Genomic DNA, 21,436 nt, shown 5'->3' on the forward strand with positions numbered 1-21,436 from the left:
TCTAAAAAAGTAGAAGACAAAAGTATGGGGAAGTCATTCGGTCGCATTGCTAGTCCAAGAGACGGTGCCATTATGAAAAACGACCAAAATGAAATGTTAATGCACTTTTGAACGCATCGTGCGAAATTCTTTTTTTTCTTCCTTTACTCTTTAGTTTTTTTTTTTTGGTATTTCAGCTGGTTGGTTCTAGTTGACATTTTGTGCGCCATCCACCATGATCACACCATCCATTGCATAGGTTGCATGCGTGTGTTTTAGAAGAGTTTGCTTCAACGAAATGTGGTTAAATTTAGCACATTTCTAGGCAGAAAACGAAAACGGCAAAATTTTTGCACAGGCCAGCTTCACTGCCAGCATCCTACGGGATATGGATTTTCTGGTTCTTGGTTGGATTCCTATTGGATTAGATTTAGAGTAAGTAGGACTTATTCCTAATTATTGTCATTTGAAGATACTAACAGATGAAAAACATGATACAATTTGTAGTCAACATGGAAGTAAACAAACTAATACTCAACTGACCATATTTTTCTCATTAGGAAGAAACGGTCGGAATTCAGAACTACAAACGATTTAGAAGAATGATTCATGTTTCAAAATTCTCAAATGTGAATACAAAATTCATAGATGAGTCAAAATTCGGAACCATTGTCTAGCACTTAGAATAAGAACTCAGAATAAAAATTCAGATTTTGGAACCTAGATTTTTTTTTTCAAATTTATCTTTTAAAAGTGAAAAGATGGTACAGGAAGAAACTATACTATTTTTTCAAGATATTTATTCAAACTACTTCTTGAAACCTTTGGAAGGAGTTCGAATTAGACGTAAGCAAAAGTTTCTTTTATGAATTCATTTGTATGTTCATTTGTATAGGATTTTACAATACACCCTTTTTTTTAATTATTACCTTCCTTTTTCCTTCGTTCAAATACAACGGGAAATTTTTTCCTACAGCTTTGTTTCCACTCTTTTTTCATGCTCAAATTTCATTAGAAATTCATATTTTCTCATCCTACCGATTTTTGAAATATTAAAAAAAACGGAATATGAATCTTCAAAGACCGATCTGAAAGGTTGCTCGGAAAGGATTTCCGTAATATGCGACCAAATTTTGGTATTTCAATTTGCACCTTTAAAACTCTATCTATATATATAAAAATGAATGTTTGTCTGTCTGTCTGTTCCCTATAGACTCGGAAACTACTGGACCGATCATCGTCAAAACTGGCATCTGAGGGTTTTTGTGGCCGGGGATGGTTTCTGTAATAGTCAAAACTCCATCCGACTTAAGGAAGGGGGGGCTTCCATACAAAATTTGTAGTTTTTCGAAACAAATTAAAGTCATGACATCCATTTTCTTGAGATTTTTTTTCCTTTGGGCGGTTTGTTTTTCGTTTCTATGGTCGAGGCGTCGCGAGCCAACGGCGTAAAAGGGAAGTAACCCAGGCATAGCATACTGATCAGTAGGAATATTTTGGCGCGTATTTCTCAACCAAGCATATTTTCTTTGAGGGGTTTGTTTTTCGTCTCCATGGGCGAGCAAACGTCGTTGCAAGAGGATAGTAACCAAAGCACACTGTTCATTGATTGCTGGAAAATTTAACAATAAGGCGTCTGTTTCTCAAACACGTGGGGGCGATATGCAACCTAGATGTGTTTTTTTTTTCTTGCTTATTTGATTTGTACACAACACGTGGTAATAAATGACGCCTAGATGTGACACGGATTGGTATTTTATCAATCGAATCAAAACCAATTGGAAGATTTGCAAAAATAATGTAGGTAGCATTCGACTTTTCATTCAAGGAACATTAGAACATGTTCAAACGTTCAACTTTTTCTGTTAAAAAAATTAAAATTAATAATCAATGTTAATTGTTACTTCGGCCCAAATACACAATTGAAACGAATTTAGAAATGAAAATAGGAGCTTTTTATTTTAAATAATTCTGAAAGAACCATCGTACTTTTTGCTTACATATCAATTCAAGTACGTTTTTAACATGTAAAGTGTTTTTGTGTTACGTGGCTGCATTAAAGAGAATTTTGATCCGCTTCGTTTTTGAAAAGCGAGACTTTAGAACTGATATTCAACTGGACGCAAAATTTTAAGAGAAATTTTTAGTATACCCTTAAAGTGTTAAAAACAATATTCCCTCCTGTCAAATTACACGGTGGGGCAAGGGCAAACGTCGAACTTTTAAGAAATTCATCTTCAAAATGATTCAATATGTTGGAAAGACCAGAAGGGGTATTCCGAATGTTGAAACTGAAGCGGATATTGAAAATTCTTAAATGTCTTTGTAAATGAAGGTCATTCCCTTTGAACAGCATTCGTTAAAAGTGGAGTAACAAACATAAATTTATATTGCAGAAATACTGCAGATATATCAGTGAAACTTGATGAAACGCATCTGTAAATAAGCTTTGCATTGACACTTGCCCCAAAATACGGGACAAATGTAAACTTAGAAATTTATTTTTGCCAACATTTTAGAATATTTGACTTTCACAGAGAAAATAAAAAAAATGCTGAGAACTTATTTAGTGATGCAGCTGATATTTTTAAATATTTATATTTTTACCGTAGTAAATTAATTAAAAAAAAAGAAATTTGCTCTGTATTTGATACATAACTTATTTAATATATTTTTCATTACCATGATAAGTGCTGTGGGTATCGAGCCTGCTTAATTTGCCTACCTTCTTCAAGCAGTGGGGGACAAAATTGAAAAAGATGGGAGAGCTCCCATGTAAATTTAAGATAAAGAGCTTTCCAAAGAAGGGATCATATTTAAAAAGGTTTTTTTTGGGTACAGAGTACAAATTTCAGATCTTGAAAAACGAGTTTAGAGATCAAGTTTCGATAAATAATATTTACCATCTTTGAATTGCAATTTAGAACTGCAGCTGCAGCTCTCATTTCTATGTTGTTGGTTCTGAAGTATGATGAGGTTTGATTTTTAAAAAATAATGCTCTCTAAAATCTAAATTTGAATAAATTTTTACAAATTACATTTATTTCCGAAAGGTGTAGCAAAGCACAACGGGTCAGCTAGTGTTACATAAAATCGATTGTTATTTATTGGTGTTTAAACCTTGGTTATGCTTATATTGATTCTGTAGTTGTACGAAAGACAACTACAGAATCAATATATATACACAATTTAAGCTTAACAGTCCTCCATCGTTTTTTTTTCAATTAATTTCTTCTTCTAGGTTTTGCAATTTTTATAGACAGCCTGGTATTTTTTAAAGTCTCAGTCAAAGTATTACGGTAATTTTCCATAACATATTGATTTTTAACAAAAAGAAGTGTTTGAATAGGAAATTTGAGCTTTAAGAGTTTTGTTTTGTATTTTAAAGAAAAAATCGAAAATATTGCTGGACCAATAACAACAAGTGAAGGAATTTAAGATCCACTCCGATTCCAAAAAACAATCTCAGTAACAACCTTTCAAATCTGTCCTTCTCAAGCTACTTCGTCTCTTTTTTTAGAACTGGAAAATCTCAGAAAAAACCCTCCTAAATCTATTTATGATTTTCCAGCTTATCAGATTTTTATCTAATTTGGGCTTCTCCAATTACTCTATCTGATTTTACGTTCTAGAAAAACATTGAAAAATGAATAAATTAAAAGTGAAAATTAAAATTATCGATTCTAAAAAAATGTTATCAATAAATATTTCAGTAAAGAACAAAACCAACAAAAAAAATCAAAAAAAATTAAAAAACTATTTTTTTTTAATAAAATTAAATTAAAAATTTGAAAAAAAGAAATAAAAAATTAAAATAAAGAAAAAAATTAAAATGAAAAAATAAATTCAAAAAATTAATGAGAATACTAAAAATGAAAAAAACATAAAAATATAAAAAAAAACATAAAAATAAAAAAAACATAAAAATAAAGAAAAACATAAAAATTAAAAAAAAAACATAAAAATAAAAAAAAACATAAAAAAAACATGAAATAAAAATAGAAAAAAATTAAACTTATTGAAAAATGCACGGAAGAAAAATAAATGAAAAAACAAATTGAGGCAAAAACATAATAAATAAAGATTTATTTAAAAAATAATGAAAAAAATTGTAAATAATTATAAAAAATGCATAAAAAAAATAAAAACAAAAAAAAATAAAATAAAACATTAAAATCCTCGACCAAAAATTCAAAATAAATTAAAAGAATTAAAAATAAATGTAAAAAAATAAAAAAAAATTGAAAAAAACATTGTAAAAAAAATAACAAGTGTAAAAAACATGAAAATGAAAAAAAATGAAAATAAAAACAAATAAAAATAAGAAAAAATAAAAATAAATAAAAATTTCCAAATAAATGAAGGAAAATTATAAATTTATGCAAAAATATTAACCTCAAACTAATAAAAAAAATAGAAGAAATGGAAACATATTGATGATTTAATATTTCCATATTTATTTTCTTTTCGATTCTAAAAAAAGTGATGAACTAGATTAAAGCACACAATTATAAACAAATAACAGGAATGGCAAAAATGACCAAAATAACCAAAATGACAACAATGACAAAAGAAAAAAAAATGACAAAAGGGAAAAAAATGACAAAAATGACAAAAGGGGAAAAAATGACAAAAATGACAAAAATGACAAAAATGACAAAAATGACAAAAATGACAAAAATGACAAAAATGACAAAAATGACAAAAATGACAAAAATGACAAAAATGACAAAAATGACAAAAATGACAAAAATGACAAAAATGACAAAAATGACAAAAATGACAAAAATGACAAAAATGACAAAAATGACAAAAATGACAAAAATGACAAAAATGACAAAAATGACAAAAATGACAAAAATGACAAAAATGACAAAAATGACAAAAATGACAAAAATGACAAAAATGACAAAAATGACAAAAATGACAAAAATGACAAAAATGACAAAAATGACAAAAATGACAAAAATGACAAAAATGACAAAAATGACAAAAATGACAAAAATGACAAAAATGACAAAAATGACAAAAATGAAAAAAATGACAACAATGACAAAAATGACAAAAATGACAAAAATGACAAAAATGACAAAAATGACAAAAATGACAAAAATGACAAAAATGACAAAAATGACAAAAATGACAAAAATGACAAAAATGACAAAAATGACAAAAATGACAAAAATGACAAAAATGACAAAAATGACAAAAATGACAAAAATGACAAAAATGACAAAAATGACAAAAATGACAAAAATGACAAAAATGACAAAAATGACAAAAATGACAAAAATGAAAAAAATGACAACAATGACAAAAATGACAAAAATGACAAAAATGACAAAAATGACAAAAATGACAAAAATGACAAAAATGACAAAAATGACAAAAATGACAAAAATGACAAAAATGACAAAAATGACAAAAATGACAAAAATGACAAAAATGACAAAAATGACAAAAATGACAAAAATGACAAAATGACAAAAATGACAAAAATGACAAAAATGACAAAAATGACAAAAATGACAAAAATGACAAAAATGACAAAAATGACAAAAATGACAAAAATGACAAAAATGACAAAAATGACAAAAATGACAAAAATGACAAAAATGACAAAAATGACAAAAATGACAAAAATGACAAAAATGACAAAAATGACAAAAATGACAAAAATGACAAAAATGACAAAAATGACAAAAATGACAAAAATGACAAAAATGACAAAAATGACAAAAATGACAAAAATGACAAAAATGACAAAAATGACAAAAATGACAAAAATGACAAAAATGACAAAAATGACAAAAATTGAAACTTCGAAGACCGATCTGGAAGGTTGCTCGGAAAGGATTTCCGTAATATGCGACCAAATTTCAATTGGCACCTTTAAAACTCTATGTTACAAAAATAAAAAAAAAATCACAAAAATTACAAAAATGGTAAAAATGGTAAAAATTATACTTGACTTAAAATGACACTTAAATGACACAAAAATGACACAAAAATGACACTTAAATGTCCGTTAAATAACATTAAAATGACATTAAAATGACCCTAAAATGACACGAAAATTACAAAAATCACCCAAACATTACTCAAAAATGACTCAAAAATGACAAAAATTTCTCAAAAATGACAAAAGTGACACAAAATGTGAGAGAGAACGTCAATTCGCTATTGTTCTAGAATCGATGTAGAGTGAATGCGTAGTGTTAACTTAAATTGTTGATTGGAAATCTAATGATTGTGAAGTGTTGCCAATATGTCGGATGGATAATCCAAGCATATGTCAATCGCTATTGTAACCTTATCTCTAAACATAACTTGACGAGAATAAAAGTGATTGTATTGTCTGTTTTCGATACAAAAAGTATTATTTTTTATTTAATATCAAAACAAAATTAAATGAAGAAGAATAAATAAAAATTAAAAAAGTTTATGAACAAAAAATTTAAAATGAAAAAAAATTTAAAAAAAAACCACCAAGAATTAAAAAAATTAAATGAAAAAAATGGTGAAAAAAATTGTAAATTTTAAAAGTGCTAGGAAAACAAAAAAAAAAACAATGAAAAATTAAACAATTAAAAAAATGAAGAAATGACAAGAAATACAAAAAAATAAACTTAAACTCAATTAGAGAAAAATAAACCAAGGAAAAGCAAGAAAATAGAAAAAAATATGAAAAATAAAAATTAAGTTAAATAAACAAGTAAACAAACAAAAAAAAAAGAAAAAAAACAAACAAACAATATCAAACAAATGAAAAAAAAAACAAGTTGAAAATTTAAATTCAAAAATAAAATATTCACAGTTCTAAAAATAAAAAAAAGCAACAAAAAAATACAATTAATTAAAAATGATTTGGAAATAATGTCAATATTATTTAGTTAACAAATGAATAATTAACCCTTCCTAGTGAAAAATCGTATTTTATTAAAACTTTTTTTCTTGATGTACTCATCATTACCAACTGTTTAAAATTATTTTGGAGGAAAAATAAAAAATCATGAAATTAAGGGTTAAAAAATAAACAAATAAAAAATTGAAAAAAACATAAAAAATTGACAAATTAAGACATGGAAGAAATAAATTGAAAAAGATTTTAGGAAAACCTTTCTGGGAAAAGTAGACTTAAAATATGTCATTCTGGTTGTAAATATTTTTTCCGGAAAAAAACTGTTGAAAACCTTATTGAAATGTACGTCACGCAGATGACGATTTTCTGACATTAAATAAAAAAAAAGTGCGAAAAAAGGTGAGAATAAAAAAAAATGATTCGGAAGTCTTTGATGACCCATTTTTGAGGGGTGAGGAAACATATTTTTTCCACATCTCTCCAAATCAGAGCTGTGAACAAGTGAGGTCTTTTGACTTACCGTTAATTACTATCGGCTGTGTGTAGATCCTGTGTTCTATTCCGGCTTCCGGTTTTTTTCGCTGTACTGGTTGTTGTTGCTGTTGTTGATAGGTTGCTTTTCGGATTTGTTCTGCTTTTCTAACAGCCGATTTTCCCACACCACTCGACTGATCTCGACTCTCACACACCTAGCTAAACAAGTTCCTAGGAGATTTTCTGTCACCGGTTTTTCCCTCGGTCTCCCTCTAGGAAAAAATCCTAGTCGTAGTTCTTGTTTTCCTTGTTTTGTTTTTTGTTTTTTGTTTTCTGTGACTCCGAAGGAGGAGGAAGATCTTGGTTTGGTTTCGTTTTCACCGCGATTCCACCTTTCTTCGTCTATTTCGTTAAAGTTTCGCCAAACGATCAAAGTGTGCGTTGATTTCGATTAATCTGTTTTTTTTCCTATTTTAGCTTTTTCCCTCCTCTTAAGGTTAAGGTTATTTTGGTTAGGGGTAGAAGTTTACAAAAGTTTTAGGAAAAAGCTGTTCCCGAATTGCTTAAATTACTTGAAGTAAAAGTTGAGTTTTAAGGGCAGGGGTGCCGTTTATTTTTTTGTTTCCTCTACGAAGAAATAGGTTTGAATTGTTTTCCGATTTTCCAATCTAAATTTGACTAATTTCCTTGATTTTATATTAATATAGCTATATTTTGCCTAGAGATTGTTGTTTGATTTCTTTTTTTTTCCTTTAGAGCTTATTGTTTCAATAGAGTTTGCCCGGGTTGGCAACGATCGTTTTTTCTTGTTGAAAAACTTATATCGTCTGCTTCTCGATGAGTTGATGAATTGGAAAGATGCGTCAAGCAACAATTTTAATATCTATCGATGTTAGTTTTATGAAGATGTTTTTTTTTATCGAAACGTTGATGATTTTTGATCTGCAAAACAGAAGGAAATTGAAAATATTGTAAATGTTTTTAATTAAATTGATTTGCTTGATGTTCAAATTTTTTTTAAAACTGTCTGACCCCTTGTTTTTACACACTGAAATTAAATGACTATGTCAACTTACCCTAGGGTTCTACATCAAAATTTAGCTAGTTTATAGGATTCCTGCGTTTGGGTTCTGGATATTATTGTTGTTATAATGTTATAATTATGTTTATGTTTTAACTCGCACACTGAATAAACATTCGACGACAGTCAAAATCTCCGGTTCTAACTTTCACTTTCTAGGATCGAAAAACTCTACTCAAACCGGACCAAAAACTGGCTGATTGCACTAGGATAATTTTAGGGATACAATTTCGACTTTTGCTCAACTTTATCCACCGGAACAATGTTTCCTCTTAGAGGAAAATGTTAACAAATTTATCGAAAAATACGAACACTCACTCTCACACGCGATTTTCAAAGTTTCCAAACCTTCCTATGGGTGTTAAGTTTTGCCTATTGCTTTCGAGACAAGTCACGTTTTGTGAACGCAAAACCCTTTTCTTTGATTTTGATTTCGTGAATAATGCTTCCGAGCTACGGTGAAAAACTTTAAAGTTTTTTTCGATGATCTGATGATGATGACGACGGGATATTGGGAGCTGAAACCTTTTGATTAGATCAATAATTATTTGCCTCCAATTGCGATGTTATTCGGGTGATGTTGAATTATCTGGAAAAGAGAAGAAAGGAAAAATAAAACCGCTTAATATCGATAGTACTGATTTTTTTTATGACTTGAAAAAAATACGATTCAAAAATCAAAATTTAAATCCACAAAATTTAAAAAATAAAAACGCTGACAAAAGCTAACAAAATGGCAGAAATTTAACATAAATCACGAGAACAACAAAAGGATTTAAACGAAAAAAAAATATCAACAAGTATAACATAAATAATGATAAATATGATAAAAATGATTAAAACAAAGCAGAAATGGGAAAAAGATTAAAAACGAGCTAAAAACGGGAAAAATAATTAAAACGTGATAAATGTGGAAAAATACATAGATAGGGGACAAAAATGACAAAAATGACAAAAATGACAAAATTAAAAAAAAAAATGACAAAAATAAAAAAAAAATGACAAAAATGACATAAATGACAAAAATGATAAAAATGACAAAAATGACAAAAATGAAACAAAATAACAAAAATGACAAAAATGACAAAAATGACAAAAATGACAAAAATGACAAAAATGACAAAAATGACAAAAAATGACAAAAATGACAAAAATGACAAAAATGACAAAAATGACAAAAATGACAAAATAGACAAAAATGACAAAAATAACAAAAATGACAAAAATGACGTTTATGCTAAAATGACAAAAATGACAAAAATGACAAAAATGACAAAAATGACAAAAATGACAAAAATGACAAAAATGACAAAAATGACAAAAATGACAAAAATGACAAAAATGACAAAAATGACAAAAATGACAAAAATGACAAAAATGACAAAAATGACAAAAATGACAAAAATGACAAAAATGACAAAAATGACAAAAATGACAAAAATGACAAAAATGACAAAAATGACAAAAATGACAAAAATGACAAAAATGACAAAAATGACAAAAATGACAAAAATGACAAAAATGACAAAAATGACAAAAATGACAAAAATGACAAAAATGACAAAAATGACAAAAATGACAAAAATGACAAAAATGACAAAAATGACAAAAATGACAAAAATGACAAAAATGACAAAAATGACAAAAATGACAAAAATGACAAAAATGACAAAAATGACAAAAATGACAAAAATGACAAAAATGACAAAAATGACAAAAATGACAAAAATAACAAAAATGACGTTTATGACAAAAATGACAAAAATGACAAAAATGACAAAAATGACAAAAATGACAAAAATGACAAAAATGACAAAAATGACAAAAATGACAAAAATGACAAAATGACAAAAATGACAAAAATGACAAAAATGACAAAAATGACAAAAATGACAAAAATGACAAAAATGACAAAAATGACAAAAATGACAAAAATGACAAAAATGACAAAAATGACAAAAATGACAAAAATGACAAAAATGACAAAAATGACAAAAATGACAAAAATGACAAAAATGACAAAAATGACAAAAATGACAAAAATGACAAAAATGACAAAAATGACAAAAATGACAAAAATGACAAAAATGACAAAAATGACAAAAATGACAAAAATGACAAAAATGACAAAAATGACAAAAATGACAAAAATGACAAAAATGACAAAAATGACAAAAATGACAAAAATGACAAAAATGACAAAAATGACAAAAATGACAAAAATGACAAAAATGACAAAAATGACAAAAATGACAAAAATGACAAAAATGACAAAAATGACAAAAATGACAAAAATGACAAAAATGACAAAAATGACAAAAATGACAAAAATGACAAAAATGACAAAAATGACAAAAATGACAAAAATGACAAAAATGACAAAAATGACAAAAATGACAAAAATGACAAAAATGACAAAAAATGACAAAAATGACAAAAATGACAAAAATGACAAAAATGACAAAAATGACAAAAATGACAAAAATGACAAAAATGACAAAAATGACAAAAATGACAAAAATGACAAAAATGACAAAAATGACAAAAATGACAAAAATGACAAAAATGACAAAAATGACAAAAATGACAAAAATGACAAAAATGACAAAAATGACAAAAATGACAAAAATGACAAAAATGACAAAAATGACAAAAATGACAAAAATGACAAAAATGACAAAAATGACAAAAATGACAAAAATGACAAAAATGACAAAAATGACAAAAATGACAAAAATGACAAAAACGGCAAAAATGACAAAAATGACAAAAATGACAAAAATGACAAAAATGACAAAAATGACAAAAATGACAAAAAAGACATAAAAGACAAAAATGACAAAAATAACAAAAATGACAAAAATGACAAAAATAAAGATGTACCTTTCCAACTATTCGGCCAAACGAATATTCGGCCGAATATTCGGTCGAATATTCGGTCCAATATTCTATTGAATTTATAATGAAAAAAAAGCGATTACTTATTTCAATTACCTTCTTTTTCTTCCATTTTAATGCCCCTCGTGTTTTGAGTCAATTATTGTCAACCAGGAATGATATCAGATGACTTATCGCTTCTAGGGCGTTTAACAACAAAAATATTGGGTTTCTGTGAAATCTGACATCAAAACATGTTAAAACAGGTGCCAAGCAATTAGAAATTGCTAATTTGATAACGAATTAGATGATGATTGAATTTCAGTAAGATATTTTCAAAATATTTGTTTAAAACAACGCATCCACATAATCGTGAAATTAAGGACGTATTTAGAAAAATAATGTTAAAAAAGGGCAGATCAGAATGAAACCTCCGCTTTATTTTTAAACATACAAGGAGAAAAAAAAGAAAGAAAACACTTGAAATTTAAAGTTTTCATTGAATCACAGCAGCAGTGTAAAAATCGTTTCGAAGGATTAAACAAAAACTTATGTTTATTTTGGAATTTACTAAAAGCGTTTTTGAGCACAAAATATTCAAACTTTTAAAGATAAATTTTAGTATTTAGTTTGATTCAAGAAATAATCTGAATAAATCAAGGCAAAATCCAGAAAGTTTTCATAAATATCTGGGCATCCCGACCAGATTTAACTTATCTCGAATTCTTTATTGGATTTATGGGCCAGCCTTGATATATCAAGAAAATCTAGAATGAACGATAATCAAAGTATAAAGCCATTTTCGACAGCATTCTCCTGTACGATCTACAGTGAATGGTATACAGATACCCTTTAGATGTTTTGCTGAACCATAAGTTTTTGATGATTGTGTGGCTTTTTCAACAAAACTTTCATATATTTCATAAATTATCCAGAATAATTTGAAAAAATTGACAAATCTGTTATTGAATAAATTTAAATAATACATATTCGGCCTATTCGGCCTATTCGGCCGAATACTTAGCTCAACTATTCGGTGAGCCGAATATTCGGCTTAACGGTTTTTTTGCGATATTCGGCGCCGAATATTCGGCCAACCGAATATTCGGTACATCTCTAGACAAAAATGACAAAAATGACAAAAATGACAAAAATGACAAAAATGACAAAAATGACAAAAATGACAAAAATGACAAAAATGACAAAAATGACAAAAATGACAAAAATGACAAAAATGACAAAAATGACAAAAATGACAAAAATGACAAAAATGACAAAAATGACAAAAATGACAAAAATGACAAAAATGACAAAAACGACAAAAATGACAAAAATGACAAAAATGACAAAAATGACAAAAATGACAAAAATGACAAAAATGACAAAAATGACAAAAATGACAAAAATGACAAAAATGACAAAAATGACAAAAATGACAAAAATGACAAAAATGACAAAAATGACAAAAATGACAAAAATGACAAAAATGACAAAAATGACAAAAATGACAAAAATGACAAAAATGACAAAAATGACAAAAATGACAAAATTGACAAAAAAGGAAAAAAAAGACAAAAAAGACAAAAAAGACAAAAAAGACAAAAAAGACAAAAAAGACAAAAAAGACAAAAAAGACAAAAAAGACAAAAAAGACAAAAAAGACAAAAAAGACAAAAATGACAAAAATGACAAAAATGACAAAAATGACAAAAATGACAAAAATGACAAAAATGACAAAAATGACAAAAATGACAAAAATGACAAAAATGACAAAAATGACAAAAATGACAAAAATGACAAAAATGACAAAAATGACAAAAATGACAAAAATGACAAAAATGACAAAAATGACAAAAATGACAAAAATGACAAAAATGACAAAAATGACAAAAATGACAAAAATGACAAAAATGACAAAAATGACAAAAATGACAAAAATGACAAAAATGACAAAAATGACAAAAATGACAAAAATGACAAAAATGACAAAAATGACAAAAATGACAAAAATGACAAAAATGACAAAAATGACAAAAATGACAAAAATGACAAAAATGACAAAATGACAAAAATGACAAAAATGACAAAAATGACAAAAATGACCAAAATGACCAAAATGACAAAAATGACAAAAATGACAAAAATGACAAAAATGACAAAAATGACAAAAATGACAAAAATGACAAAAATGACAAAAATGACAAAAATGACAAAAATGACAAAAATGACAAAAATGACAAAAATGACAAAAATGACAAAAATGACAAAAATGACAAAAATGACAAAAATGACAAAAATGACAAAAATGACAAAAATGACAAAAATGACAAAAATGACAAAAATGACAAAAATGACAAAAATGACAAAAATGACAAAAATGACAAAAATGACAAAAATGACAAAAATGACAAAAATGACAATAATGACAAAAATGACAAAAATGACAAAAATGACAAAAATGACAAAAATGACAAAAATGACAAAAATGACAAAAATGACAAAAATGACAAAAATGACAAAAATGACAAAAATGACAAAAATGACAAAAATGACAAAAATGACAAAAATGACAAAAATGACAAAAATGACAAAAATGACAAAAATGACAAAAATGACAAAAATGACAAAAATGACAAAAATGACAAAAATGACAAAAATGACAAAAATGACAAAAATGACAAAAATGACAAAAATGACAAAAATGACAAAAATGACAAAAATGACAAAAATGACAAAAATGACAAAAATGACAAAAATGACAAAAATGACAAAAATGACAAAAATGACAAAAATGACAAAAATGACAAAAATGACAAAAATGACAAAAATGACAAAAATGACAAAAATGACAAAAATGACAAAAATGACAAAAATGACAAAAATGACAAAAATGACAAAAATGACAAAAATGACAAAAATGACAAAAATGACAAAAATGACAAAAATGACAAAAATGACAAAAATGACAAAAATGACAAAAATGACAAAAATGACAAAAATGACAAAAATGACAAAAATGACAAAAATGACAAAAATGACAAAAATGACAAAAATGACAAAAATGACAAAAATGACAAAAATGACAAAAATGACAAAAATGACAAAAATGACAAAAATGACAAAAATGACAAAAATGACAAAAATGACAAAAATTACAGAAATGACAAAAATGACAAAAATGACAAAAATGACAAAAATGACAGAAATGACAGAATTGAAAAAAAATGACAGAATTGAAAAAAAATGACAAAAATGACAAAAATTACACAAATGACAAAAATTCATTTTTTTAGGGAAAATAAGTTAATATCGATAAAACGTGGTGGTATGAAAGTTGTTAAAGGCGGCATCCATAAATTACGTAACGCAAAAAATGCACTTTTTTAACCCCCTCCCCCCCGTATGTCACAGATCGTAACATTTCGACGTACCCCCCTATGAAAATTACGTAACGCGGATAATAACCCCCCCCCCCAGGTTTTCGTTTACTGATTTCTTGAGGTAAAAAAAGATTTAAACATAATTTTTTTAATGTTCTTCAAAACGGAATAAATATCTATCCAAATCGCTTCTTAGTACTCATTGATGCTAACTCTCTGATAAAATATATTGATTGTCTTATTGCGAGTTGCTCTGTGCTTGTGAACTGATGATCTACTTTGTTTACTTTATTTTGTTCATACTCCTGCAGAACTTGTTATGCAAAATATACTCCACTTAGTAATATTCGTCGGAATAATCAAAATTGCATTTTTTATACCAATTGAGAAAAATTGTAAAATTTTCGCCTCATGGTTAAATTGAGTTCTTGGGGGTAAATTTACAAATATTCGGTTTTCCGCTAGATATTTCACGTATATTCAATACACTTTTTAAGGAGTCTATCTCAGAGTCTTTAAAAAGGAAAGGTTTCAAACTAGTTTCAATTATGTTGTAGCTTACAAATTTTAAGCTGATTTTGGTTTGCATATCATTCTGCAAAAATTGCATGACTTAAAAATAGTAGCGATAAAACTGAAATTTTTAAGGAAAATCGTTACGTAACGATGAGCATACCTCCCCCCCTCCCCTATGTCACAAGTTGTAACACTTGAGCTTACCCCCTCCCCCCCTAAGAGCGTTACGTAATTTATGGATGCCCCCAAATGTGTTTTTTTTTCAATTTTTTGTTTACGTTAATCGATCGATCTGCCATTTCGTAGCAAATTACGTCTTAGCAACTTCAAGGAGTTCAATAGCTTTTCACCTTTCCAAGTTTCTTTGTTCGATGCCGGATTTTTTCTTTCTCAAAAATTATGGTTGAATCCGTAACATTGGGCATAACTCTTCTGGTCGCCGAAAATGACCCCCGTCATCATCGGCCGGTGCGTGTCCTTGAAATGGAACATGTTCATACCTGATCCATTGATGGCTTTGACCGAGCATTTTTTTTTTTTTTGCTAAGACGGCTTGCCGCCGTCTCCTTTTTGGTTACCTCACGCTCGAGTTTGGATCTCTTCTAAACTGATCTACCCCTTAGCCAGATCTACCAGCAAAGTAGCAAACAAAAAAACCACCAATATTAACCGAACGCCGCCACTAACCAAGCTAGAAATTACGCGCGCAAAAGCGTCCATCGAAAAAGCGTTCGATTTTACCGGCCGGCCAGCTATAGGAATACACAAAACGTCAAAACGCCGGGCGGCGTTTTGATGACGTCTATCCTTAGGAAGCCAGGCAGCAATCAAACTTCGGGGTGATCAAACTTTGGCTCTTTGAGAGCCAAGCCACTAGGGTATTTAGGTAAACGTCTTCATTCTCTCAGCGCCTTTTTGACGGTGTGTGCAACTTTGTATTTTTTTTTTATTTATGTTTCAACTTTGTTATTTTTTCCACTTCTTTTGGTCAATCTTGTCGGCTAACAACCCCAGCTTTCAGAAAGGGGTGTGTGTGGGGTAAATTTTAATCGGAACCCACCTCCAAGAATCGGTAAGACCACCATCACCACCACAAAACAACAATGAATACCTACTAGAGAAGTTTATTCACTCCGTCTATGATTCTTTCATCACGCGTGCCTGTTCTGTTGAAAAGTAAGCAAGCAAGCAAGCGAAAAAAACGGCCACATTATCTAGCTTAGATATCTCCAGCAGAGCCCCAGGCGCGCAAACCGGAAGGCAGTTTAATTTTTGCACCATACCCCATAGAGCCACCGAACAACGACGTCTTTTTGAATCAACAGTGGTGTTATTGATGGCGTTTCTAGCTAGCTAGCTAGGGTTATGGTAGTTCTGAACAACTGTTTTTATCCTAATTGAAACAGAGTTAAAATTAACCACTTACACCAAAAACTTATAAAAAAAAATTGTTTTTCCAAAAGATTTTGGAGAGCCACCAACTTATACCATGAAATCCTCAGACGGTGCTCCACTCCTCGAATTGAATTCCTTTGATTCGAAATCAAAGAGCTCATATGTACATGTTGGTATCCAACGAACTTTTCGCCTCCATGGCGACCGTCAAAAGTTGGATGAAATGATCGCCTTTAAACCCATATTAAGGAGCTGGTAGACTTCATTATGTCGATGTAGATTCTCAGAATACATGAAAAATATTTAATCTGAACATTAAACATTCTTAAATACAGAATTCTTAAATACAAAATTTCTAAATCAGAACCATAAGAATTTTTAGATCGTTATTTCTTGTTTTCATTCCTTTTTCTGATCTGATTTTCCGATGTGAAATAAAAATCCCTTATGATACCCCTGGAATTATGAAAATCATTTTATTACCAACCTTAGATTTCTTTGAAAAAATTCTACAGCTTTCTGGTTTGGGTCAAAAAACTTTTCAGACCCTGAGTGACCGTTGTCGAGTTATCAAATTCCACAATGTCAATTGGATTCAAGCATTGAAGCATACCGTTTTGGGATTACAAACAGGTCCAGGTTAATACCTCATGAAATAAAGCGAACTTCAATAAACAAAAAGGAGAATAAAATTGAACTTTCTGTTGAAATTTTTTTTTGGGGTTGAAATTTCAGATTAAATCAATCAAACTTGGGTGATAACTTTTTTTTAAAATTAAACGCCCGATTTTGCCAATATTTTTGTTTGAAAATAACTAAATTATCAAAAATAAATAACCTTGTCCTAACAAATAATTTATAACTTTTATGGTGAAAGGGATGTTATAAGATAAAAGATAAAATGACTTTTGTACCAACACTCAATTAGTTTAAAAAAAATATGAATATTTCCATTGAAAGTGATGAAAATCCTTCGCATTCGTTTTGGATTTTTCCATTTTACCAGGTTTTTACTGAGATCTGTCGTCAAATCAAAATTTTGATTTTTTTTTTCTCCCTTATGGGCCTTGTTTTACCGAACAAGTCCTGTAATTCGAGAAATTCCGGTTATGTTTGAATATGACGTCTTTATTTTCTACCGAACTTCGTTAATCTGTTTTTAATTTACCGAAGATCTTTCATTTGATTGTCAAAAATCTTCATGCTCTCCTTCATTCGATAAAATACACCAAAAAACTGTTAAGTGCTTGCTGACAATATAAACGTCAAAATTTTCTTTGACGTTGAGTAAGGAGGATACAAATTTTCTCCTTACTTGTGAAATTTTATCTCCTTCTCGTTCGCGTGAAAAAGCGTCTACTGGAAATGAAAGCGGATCGAATGCGTTAATAGTTTAAATTTTCTTCCAAATCGCAAAAAAAAAAGAAATATTTGGTTGTAAATCCCAAATTCTATCGTCGGCGTAGTAGTTAACTAAGCATCATAATATGTAAGTAAATATTTTTTCAATTAAAAAAATAGATTTTTATCATAACATTTTCCTTTTTTACAGATTGTGGAGGCAAGCAAGCTGACTTTTTTTAGAACGATTGGTGAAATGCGTCAAGTTTGGAGAAGACACCGCAGCAAATCCAATGCAGACGCCATTTTTTGATGTTTTTAATCCCAGCCAACCCAGCTCATGATTTGCATAATCGAACTGTGTAGAAAAAATGGCAACGCCGGGGTGGACTTTCGTCAAATTTGATCTCGGTTTCAGGTAAAATAGAATAAAATTAAATATGGCCGAGAGCAAGTTTCTTGTGAGAAAATCCGAGAAATTCCCTGGAAGAAGCAAATTCTTCTAAATTACATTTATTTCGGTAAAAATCAACGACTTTTCGGTAGCAACTACCGGTTGTTCAGTTAAAATTACAGAAAGTTTTCCCGTTTTTCGGTAAATATTTCCTACATTTTGGATACGTTTATTATTTCGGTAATTATTACAGGTATTTCGGAAAATATAACCGAACTTTTACAACGGTGTATTCGGTAATATCAGCAGGTTTTTTGACCTATGATCTACATTTCTGTAAATTCTTGATCCTAAAAGTTATTTTAAAATAAGTGTTAACAAACATGTTAGAAAATTAGCTCGCAATTTAGTCCCAAATTCTTTAAGCATTAGACATCTCATTTTACGCCACTATATTGAAACTTTGAATTATAAATTTTTAGTTTCAATTTCACCAAACTGTTGTTTTGAAACTAAAATCTGGACACATAAAAACCCTACCTTTTCTTTAGAAGGGGGCTTCTTTAAGTTTCAGAACTCTAATCCAACCATTTTAACTTCAAAATTCATTCATTGTTTTTTAAAAGTCCAACTTCACATTCCATAGAATGTCGATACATTACACAAGGCAACAAAATTCACATTTTCCGAGATGCAAAAAATTAATGAGCTTATTTAGATTAATTTGGGTGACCTGACTCCAAATATTTAATTGGTTTTTCTTTTCTCTCAGATTTTGTTTTCTAAATTACCTTTGAAAACAGTTAAAACGCATTTAAGAAATTTCAACACTTTCTTGACAAAATTGTAAAATTTGGAAAACTAAACTTCCAATGAATAATCAAATTTTCCATAGACCGCAAGAAATTTAGACTTCTGCGAAAAAAGTAAAAAAAAAGTTTTCTTCTTTTCTTTTTTCCCAATCCTGTAAAAATCGATTTTTTGCAAATTTAAAATTGAATTTTAGATTTTTTTTTGTAGAAGTCAAATCGCCGTCTTTTACAAATTTGTCTAAATCTTTTTTTTTTCAATCTTTATTGTGTAACGTAAGACTTGTGAAGATGAAATCTTAGATTTTACTTTTTAAGATCACTGTATTTCAGTTCAGAACACAAAGGTCATCCAAATCAGTCATTAAAAAATAGACACTAAAAGGCTGTTCCCTGGAGTTATCTAATTGAGTTTAATTAATTCACTTCAATAATAATTTTGATATTTTTTTAATTTTTAAATTTTTAAAAACTTATATATTTCATCTTCATATTTGGTTTTAATGTTTAAATGAATTTACTAAATTTATGGTCCTGTATTTTGGGTTTTTGATTTTTTTTTAAATAAAGAATTTTTTTTTCAAATTATGTGAACTTCACAAATAAACTTGGTTAGTCTTTATAACTAGGAGAAAATAAATTTAAAAATAATTTATCTTTGTCTGTGATCAATTGAATTAAAATTTAATTTTTCTTCTTTTTATCCATACAAAAATTATACATAAAATATTTGTTTTTAATAAATTCATAATTCATGTTTTTTCCGCGGAGTTTTTTGATCAACCTTTCCATTGAAAATGATGATAAAATATGTACATAAATCAAGATTATTAAAGATTTACAATGATCTACATATTATCATTTCGTTTAACAATACTTGAAGACGGTTTACTGATTTGATTTGAAATTTCTTTTAGAATTGGGATTTAACTTTTTTTTCAGATATAGTGTTATTTTTTATGTAGCTGTGCCCTGATTCTGATGTCTGTAGCTTCAAATTCCGTTTTTTTTTTCGAAATTTCAATTCGTATTCTTTTTCCGGTGCTCTGGAAATATTAATTTAATATTTGTAAACTAGAATTAATTTTTCAGCAAATTTGTTGTTCAGAATAGGATACATAATTTAAAACAGTTTATTAATGATTTACCAGAAAAAGCATCGATTTAAAAGTTGGAACCTGATTTATTTTTTATCGTATTTGTAAAATTTATTATTTTTTCGAGTTGATGTGATGGTCTTTAGTAAATATATAATTTTAGATATTAATTTCCCTATCAATTGTGTATTTTTGATATTGTTATTATTTCTTGCCAAATTCGAATATTGAAAACTTTCGTTAGGATTTGAAACAAAACTACTGGGGATTTTTTTTTATTATCTGACGGGTTTGCGCCGGGGGTATTCAGATTTTCCCCAAAATTGAAAATTTGGTTCATTTTTGCGACTTAAAAACACATGTATTTTTTCAGATTTCTAACATTTTTATTTTTTGAGTTAGCTTCGGTTAGATTTTTTTGAAAATAAAAAATAACCATTTTTCAAAGCTACATAACTCTGTTGTTTCTCAACGGAAATTATAAAATAGCACATCAAAATGCATTGAAATTTTATAAGCTTTCCAAATAGAATAGTTGAAAAAAATTAAATAATGACCTTCAACATGAAAAGTTGTAAATAAACTTTAAATGGCGTCTAAAAGTACCGTCTGCACCACCGAATATTTTGCAAAAAATACCATTGTATAGCTCGATTCATGATGCAACTTTTATCTGAAGACACCAAAGTGGGCCATTAACACCTTGAAGAGTTATGAAAGAAATAATGACAATAAATCTCTTTTTTTGCATCGAAATCAAACAATGGTCGAACAACTGCACTCACATATGGAGATAGCGCGCACTTCTAACAACATGGAAACAAAAGAACTTATCAAAGCTGGTAAAAACACTATTTTTTCGTCCTTTTCAGACTGCCCTTACTCGCATAACAGTCCCATATGAATTTTCGTCATTTTAGGTCAACATAAGGCTTCAACATAAAAGACTAAAAAAAGAGGTTTTGTTCTAGAAATTTCGAAAAAAAATATCAATTCTTGGCTGTCCTATATGAAATGTTTCTTTCGGCGAAATAGTCTTTGGTTTATTGCTTTGAATCATTTAAACATTTTTTTAACTCACTTGATGTCGAATGATGCACACTAGTTTTCGAAGGCAGGTCTGACTTTCTTAGGAATGACTTTCTGAGCGAAAAACTATCGGATGCAATAAAAAATCGTAAAAAGATTCAACTTACAATGTGGAATTCATGATATTTTTTTGCAAAAGTAT

At 28.5% G+C, this 21,436-nt stretch overlaps 1 protein-coding gene across 4 annotated transcripts in view; it reads right to left on the reverse strand.

Moving 5' to 3' along the window:
* Positions 1 to 21,436, reverse strand: part of LOC129739518 (RNA-binding protein MEX3B) — a 172,458-nt gene that overhangs the window by 64,093 nt on the left and 86,929 nt on the right. For all 4 annotated transcript variants that reach the window (XM_055730996.1, XM_055730998.1, XM_055731000.1 and 1 more), the window contains exons 2-3: positions 8,392 to 8,985; positions 7,362 to 8,257 (exon numbers count right to left, since the gene is read on the reverse strand). The gene's annotated coding sequence lies outside the window, so the exon portion shown is untranslated. The remainder of the gene's footprint in view (positions 1 to 7,361; positions 8,258 to 8,391; positions 8,986 to 21,436) is intronic.

The sequence above is a fragment of the Uranotaenia lowii genome, chromosome 1, assembly GCF_029784155.1.
Source record: "Uranotaenia lowii strain MFRU-FL chromosome 1, ASM2978415v1, whole genome shotgun sequence".
NCBI classification, from domain to species: Eukaryota; Metazoa; Arthropoda; class Insecta; order Diptera; family Culicidae; genus Uranotaenia; species Uranotaenia lowii.